This window comes from Herpailurus yagouaroundi, unplaced genomic scaffold (assembly GCF_014898765.1).
Source record: "Herpailurus yagouaroundi ecotype Mexico unplaced genomic scaffold, PumYag 77, whole genome shotgun sequence".
Lineage (NCBI taxonomy): Eukaryota > Metazoa > Chordata > Mammalia > Carnivora > Felidae > Herpailurus > Herpailurus yagouaroundi.
The window spans coordinates 6,433,073-6,438,779 of record NW_024412388.1 but is presented as its reverse complement, the minus strand read 5'-3'; the positions used below and the strand labels follow the sequence as shown (position 1 = coordinate 6,438,779).

General features: G+C 56.6%; 1 long non-coding RNA gene across 1 annotated transcript; it reads left to right on the top strand.

The window, feature by feature from the left end:
* Nucleotides 1–1,646: 1,646 nt before the first annotated feature.
* On the top strand, nt 1,647–3,105 carry LOC121020449 (uncharacterized). The gene is made up of 2 exons (XR_005786133.1): nt 1,647–2,093; nt 2,254–3,105. It is a non-coding gene; the product is annotated as an uncharacterized LOC121020449 (long non-coding RNA).
* Nucleotides 3,106–5,707: the final 2,602 nt, after the last annotated feature.

The window sequence follows — 5,707 nt, the reverse complement described above, 5'->3', positions numbered from 1 at the left end:
CCCCCCCCCCCCCCCCCCCCCGCGCTTGCTTGAGGACGGTCGCCGCGGAAGGTGCCGTCGGCCCCACCCCACACCTGCTGGGTCAGAAGCGCGCGGAGCTGGGAATCCGCACCTCACCGGGTGGTTCTTGGACACGGGAAAGCTGACTGCCGGTGCTCCAAAGGTGCCCTTCTGGAACTTTCGAAGCTTTGGGATAAAATTGGACGCGTCAGAGGCGTATTTTCCACACTAAAACTTAAAAGTCCGGTCCGGTTTGCCTTTTAGGCAGGGCTTTATGGCTTCGCCCGTTTGGGGACAGAAGGCTACGGAGAGAACAAACTCCCACCAACTCCCACCAACTCCCACCGGACGTTTGGCAGCCAGGAAAGGAGAAGCCGTGTGCCCTGCACCCTGCGGGGTGTGTGAGAAGGCTGCCGGGGGGCCTCCTCCTCCCAGTGATTCAACCAAACGCGGATCTAGGTGCTGCCGGGAAGGCATTTTGCAGATGTGGGTGGCATCTACAACCAGCTGACTTTAAGTAAAGATGATCCTCCATAATGTGGGTGGGCCTCGTCCAATCAGTTGAAAGGCCTCAAGAACAAAGCCGGGGTTTTCCTGAGGAGGAAGAAATTCCACCTGTGGCCTGTAGTGTCAGCTCCTGCCGGAGAGTTTCCAGCCTGGCCGGGCTGCCGCGGCCAGCCCCGCAATCATGTGAGCCAGTTCCTTGAAGTAAGCCTCTCACTCTGTATCTCCTTCTGGTTCCGTTTCCCTGGTAGAATTCTGACTGATCCACCCTCTCCGTGGCTCCCAGGATGGGTGGGGGGGGGGGGCAGTCGGTGCTGCTTTGTTCCGTGGCTCCCTTTCCGCGTGGACATGCGGTTTTAAACTACTGTCCTCTTCGAACTTTTTTCTCTTCCAGGAAAGTGCTGACTTGGGTGGTTTCCCTCCTTGTCAGTGAGTCGTGGGCCGGCCCCGTTGGGATCCGTTGCCGGTCTCCGCTTTCTCCACCGTCCTGTCTTTCCTCCTCCTCTTTCCTTCCCATCCACAGGTCCCGGGGAGAGGCCGCACAGGCCTGCCGCCCGAGTCGCCGACCGGGCCAGCTGTGAGTGTTTCTTTGGCAGTGTCTTAGCTGGTTGTTGTGAGTAATAGTGAAGGAAGCAATCAGCAAGTATACTGCCCTAGAAGTGCTGCACGTTGTGGGGCCCGCGAGGGAAGGAACAGGCGAGAGGCGCCCGGAGCCAGCGGGAGACGCCGGATCCAGGATGTGGGCGGCTGTGCTCCGCCATGTTGGTTGGTAAGGGCCTTCGGGGGGAGCAGCCTCTAGGGCCCCCGGACTGGCCTGCTCGTGGGTGTTGAGGGGGGGAGAAGAGCACCCAGGCTGGGGCCTGGAGGCTTCTGGCTGGGAGAAGTTTGCACCCAGGGATAAGATAAGCAAAGCCGGCATTTACGGAGCGCTTAGGACGTATGAAGCCCTGTTCTAAGCGTTCCGAAATGTATTCCCTCGGGAGCAAGAGTCTGCTGTTATTTTTGTCTCACAGAGAAGAAAACGGAAACACAGAGAGCAAAAGCCAACAAAGGATGCAGCTGATAGAAGCGGGGGACAGGGTTTGAACCCGAGCAGTGTGGCTTCAGAATCGGTGCTCTTAACCCGGGGCCCGTGTCCTTAGAGATGGGCCTGGGGTGGCATCGCCACCCTGCGGGCACCCAGACCCTGTTCCTCTTTCCCCGTGAGGCCGATTGTGAAGGAAGTCATTAGCTTTGGCGAATGTGGCCGGGTGGGCATTCGGAGGCGTGTCTGCCTTGGGGAGACTTTTCCTTCTCCGCCAAGGCCAGCCCTAGGACGGTGACCGGAATGGAATGAGAAGTTGCAGGTGTTTCCGCCCCAGTTGGCGGATCAGGAAGCCGCCTCCACGGGAGCTCAGCTAAAAGAGAGTCGAATTCTCTGGGTCCTCCCGGCCCTCCCTGCGGACGCCGGCTTCGGGTCCAGCGGACCGTGCGGCCGGCTGGATTGCCATGGCAACACGAAGTGGACCCAAGCCCCCGGAGGACGGAGAGCAAAGACACAGTGGTGGCTTCTGTCGGTCTTGGACCACAAAGCGCATCCTTGGCCTCCGGTGAGCCTGGGGTGAATAACCCATCAGCGGGCCTGTGCTTTGACAGTGGCCACCAAAGCAGCCTTTGGTCCTTGCCTTTCTCGCGTTGGTGGCTTCGTGCTCTCTGATTGAGCCGTGAGGACTCCAGTTCCCCGTCCCACTGATCGTTTCCGTCCTCCAGTCTAGTGTTCGCAGGAATTCACACACGTCCGCGAGGTGAAGCCAGATGTCGGTGGTTACTCCTCTGGCCCCCCTGGCTGAGACGGGCCTCCAGGGCCTGCGAGGTGATGGCGCTTCCGGTTTGATGCAGACCGAGGACAGCACCTGCTGTGACCCCCCGGCCTCCGCACGCCCCCTCTGCTCGTCCTCCGGCCACTGCCTGGGGCACCGCCCTTGCTCTGGCCCGCCTGCCTGGACCCCACGTAGTGGCTCTCTGGTCTCGCCTGCCCCGGTGCTTCCTAGCAACCGAAGGGGAGCTGAGCCCGTTTCCATCTTGACCCCTTTATGTAAGCCAGAAGACCCCTTAGAAAGGTTTTCTGAGACTTGGAGTCTAACTTTGGCCTTGACACACCTCCTCGGGTCCAAGCTGGTCATCTCCCTCTCAGTGCTTGAGAGCAAAGTGGACCGCCAGGCTCGCTTTAGCAAATCAGATTCCCGGGGGGACTCCTTCTGTTTCTCCTCCAGGACTCAGAGGGGAGAGGGTCCCTTTGTAATGCACTTGGGACTGGCCACGCCCATGCCTCCTTGGCCACAGATTCCCCTCTCTGCTCCCCAGGCCCGTGGAGCTGGGCGTGGGCTGCAGTGGGGGCCGTGGGATGTCTGGAATGCCAGCCGCGGTGACCGACCAACGCTCAGCTCCCGGAGCTGTGACCAAGGCAGCGTTGGGGATGGCTTTGGAGCCGAAGTCTTCACATTTTTCCCAGTTTCGGGCGGAAGTGAAGAATGCCCGCCTTCTCCCAGCCCCGCCAGTTAATTCAGGAGCTTGAATTTTTTTTGTTTGTTTGTTTTCTAAATTAAAGGGACCACGCTCTTGGATTGTGATTCTAACGGGCCGGTTCGTTGGAGTTCAGCCAAAATTACTTGCGAGTAACCTCTTTTCGTAGCCACCTCTGCTCTCCGTTATGCCGGCAGAGAAGCCAGAAAGGTGGTGCCTCTCAACTTCGGTGCCCGGCCCGAGTTCGCGGATACGAAGGAAGGAAACAAACAGGAGGCTTTGCTTCCATTCCGATCTTTGGAGGAAACGTGTCTTTGTGACGGTTTATTCTGCAGTCTTTCGAGCAGCTAACGTAGGATATCTGCTGGTATCTTTGTATCTGACAGTGGAAGATACGGACTTGGATGTGTATCTAGCTCTTTGTCTTTCTAGAACTCCCGTGGAGACAGGCAGAGCAGTGTTGACTCCGGGAATGAGTTGAGAATGGATTGGGACAAAGAAGGGCTACTTCTGCCTCTCCGCGTCTCTCCTCACACGCGTGCGCACACGCACGTGCTCCTGGCCGTCGATGTGGGGGCACCCACATAAGTCAGTGGCTCCTGGTGACATCCCTGTGCCCTGGACACTTGGCCTTCCCTAACATCAGGGTCGGCTTCATGGTGTGGCATCTGTGTCTTTAGCTGGCCCTGCCTTTGGACTGTGGCCAAGTTGAAATGTGTCATAATTTTGGGGGCGCCTGGGGGGCTCAGTCGGTCGAGCGTCCGACTTCGGCTCAGGTCATGATCTCGCGGTCCGTGAGTTCGAGCCCCGCGTCGGGCTCTGTGCTGACAGCTCAGGGCCTGGAGCCTGCTTCAGATTCTGTGTCCCCCCCCGCCCCCCATCTCTGCCCCACCCCTGCTTGTGCTCTGTCTCTGTCTTTCAAAAATGAATAAACATAAAAAAAATTTTTATAATTTTTGGACAAGGGCCCCGTGAACTGTGTAGCTGTTTGTGACTGTCAGCCTTCCGTAGACCTTCAGGCTTCAGGTCACGAGGACTCTGTCATCCCACATCAGGAGTTGGGTGCCCATTTTCCAAGAGGTCTTGGCACAGAACAGGCGCTCCAGCCTGCTGGTCTGGAGGGTCAGGGTGAGTAGAGCTGAGCGAGACCAGAATACGGTCTCGAGCTGAACCCAGAGCTAGCCGGGGCGCACACGCGAATAGAGAACTCCGGTCCCAGGCGTGGGGTTGCCTCCGGGGTTAATCCAGAATTGTGATTCATCAGAATTCAAGGAGGGATTTTATTGGTTTTTGGGAATTGTATCTATTTGGGGATTACATTAATTTTCTATAGGTTTTTTTTTTTAATAGTTTTTAAAGTTTATTTGTCTTGAGAGAAAGAGAGAGAGAACGTGAACAGGAGAGGGGCAGAGAGAGAAGGAGAGAGAGAATCCCAACCAGGCTCCGTGCTGTCGGCGCAAAGCCCAGTGCGGGGCTCCCACTCACAAATGGTGAGATCATGACCTGAGCTGACGTCGACACTCAACCGACTGAGCCACCCAGGCGCCCCTTGAGATTATATTCATTTTCTAGGGCTGCCCTGACAAAGAACCACAGACTAGGTAGCTTGAACAACAGAAATTTGTTTTCTGTCGATTCTGGAGGCTAGACGGGCAAGATCAAGGCGTTGCTGGGGTTGATTCCTTCTGAGGCCCCTCTTCGGCTTGTAAATGATTGTCCCCCACCCCGACCCCCATGTCTTCACTTCCCTCTGTATCCATCTGCGTCCCAATTTCCCCAATTGTGTCCCCAATTTATAAGGACACCAGTCATACTGGATTGGGACCACCCTAATGATCTCATTTTAACTTAATCACCTCTTTAAAGACTCTGCCTCCAAATAAGGTCACATCCTGAGGTGCCCGGAGTTAGACTTCCAACATATGAATGGGGTGGGGGACCCAGTTCAGCCTGTCCCCTGGGGATTTTTCTAGGCACTTCAGAATGTAGTTTTAATAGCTTCACAGTATCTCTCCGAAAAGGCGAGAAATTGTCGACTCCTGGGCTCTGCTCTCCCAACACAGGAAGAGGCAACATAAGACTCCGTGGCCAGCAGAATGTGGCTGTGGGTGGTTGCTCAAGGGTGAGAGGCGTGTGTTACTTAATTCTGGCTTCCAGATAGACACAGGAAGGGTGACGGCGCAGGGGATGGGAGCCAGCTGCTCCCCGGGTCCTGTGGGGCCTGAGCGAGAGGAAATGAGTGTGAGCAGGAAGATTGGGGTCAGAGTTGAGGGAAGACCTTCAGGCTGGGGCGGGGTGGGGAGGACCAGAGGCTGAGGTCGGAGAGCAGGAAATGTGTTCCCGAGACCTGCACTCAGTCACCTGGGGTGTCCCAGGAGGAAGGGCCGGGCTTATGACAGTGGCTCGCAAACGCCCTGTGAACTTTGGGAGGGCCCTAAGGCTCTGATGTCCCCGTCCTGGGCCGGGCCTGGCCACCTGGACACTTAGGAAGCTCCATATGTGAGGAGATAATTATTGAAGCCGGTCCCTGGCTTTCTGGAGGTTTATAAACTTTTGTGCTTGTTTGAAATTTTTCATAATAGGGGCACCTGGGTGGCTCAGTCGGCTAAGTGTCCGACTTTGGCCAAGGTCATGATCTTGTGGTTCGTGAGTTTGAGCCCCACGTTGGACTCTGCACCGACAGCTGGGAGCCTGGAACCTG